This window comes from Lipotes vexillifer, unplaced genomic scaffold, assembly GCF_000442215.2.
Source record: "Lipotes vexillifer unplaced genomic scaffold, Lipotes_vexillifer_v1.1 scaffold444, whole genome shotgun sequence".
NCBI classification, from domain to species: domain Eukaryota; kingdom Metazoa; phylum Chordata; class Mammalia; order Artiodactyla; family Lipotidae; genus Lipotes; species Lipotes vexillifer.
The window spans coordinates 1366177-1367640 of record NW_006793488.1 but is presented as its reverse complement, the minus strand read 5'-3'; the positions used below and the strand labels follow the sequence as shown (position 1 = coordinate 1367640).

General features: G+C 44.2%; 1 protein-coding gene across 1 annotated transcript in view; it reads right to left on the bottom strand.

The window, feature by feature from the left end:
• Window positions 1–1464, bottom strand: part of LY86 (lymphocyte antigen 86) — a 49483-nt gene that overhangs the window by 22544 nt on the left and 25475 nt on the right. The gene's annotated exons all lie outside the window — the stretch shown is intronic.

The following is a 1464-nucleotide window of genomic DNA, read 5'->3' as shown; positions in this document are numbered from 1 at the left end:
CTGCGCCACCAGGGAAGCCCAATTTTTTTTTTTTTTTTTCGAAATACTTTTTAAAGTATACAAGCACGTATGACTTTGTACTTTGCTCTTTGACTTGTCCCACAATAATTAACCTAAACACAGAGCTCCTAAAGGCAAGAGCCAGTGTTTGTTTTGTTTGTATTGTTTTGCTTTCCATGTCCTTTTCCTTCACGTTTCCCACTGGGCCCCAGAGAGGACTACTGATTTTAACTGAGAGTCTATGTTATGTGAGTCACTGAACTGTGCACTTTATGAGCTATCGACTTAATTCTTCAGACTCCCCAGTGCCTAGCACAGGGCCTTGCAGTCGGACACATAGTAAGCACTCCATAAATGCACACATGAGCGGATGAATGGGCCACGTATGAAGCTACCTCAGCTTCAAATCCACCCTTCAGGGCTCTGCTGTGTGAAGCTGGGGGCGCTCTTCAACCACGTTTCTCCTTTGCCACCTGCCAGAGATGTGCCAGAGGTCAGACTGGGGCTGAACGGGAGCAGGACTTGCTTCTTCCGTGCTTGCCAATGCTTGAGCCTGTCGCCTGGCGATGGCCTATTACCCTGGCAGTGGCAATTTGTTCCAGTGTCCAGCTCTCCGTCTCTCTCTCTTTTTTTTACTTTATACTACACTTTATTTATTTTGCCTTATTTTTTAATTATTGGAGTTTTGCACCTTCTTGGAATCAGCTGAGGCTCAGATCTACTGGCTCCAAGCTTCTGTGATGATGGTACCTCGGAGGCCATCACCCCTTCCCCAGCTGGCAGCGTCTCAGCACCTCAGGCCCTTCTTTCAAGCTTCCAGCTTCTAACAACCCTAACCTCTGTCCTCTGTTCATAGCCCTCTGGGGGCAGCTGCTTCCTTCTGCTTCTCTGGTTTTCTAACATCTGGATTAAATTTTCTCTGTGGAGATGACTGACAGGGTCTCTGAATTCCTGACCACACCTGGACTGATAGAATGAATGCCAATCTTGAGAGATAGGCATGATTGTCCTTATTTCACAGGTGGGAAAATAAAGACTCAGAGAGGTGGTGCTGACTTACCTAGGTTCAAGAACTAGAAAGTGGCAGAGTCAAGATTCAAGCCCAGACTTAAAAACAAATAAATAAAAAGTTACCACCCAGAATTGCACAGAGGCACTCACAAAGTAGAGCCTTGAAGACGTATGTTAAGTTTCTGATTAGTAAGATTGCCTGGAATATTTTGCATGCAGGCATATGGCAACTGGCAGTTCTGTTTCATAACTGGTTTCAATTTCAGCTTAGCTATGAGCTCACATTTGTCGATGGGAGTGTTCCGGACCGTTTAATCATCCACATCCACTGACCTGGAAGACACATAATTGTCTGTGATATCTGCTATGGAAATGATCACTAGGCTATTCAGCCTTGCGAATCTAATCTAGGTGCACTTTTTTTTTTTTTTTTTTTTTTTTTTTTTTTTTTTT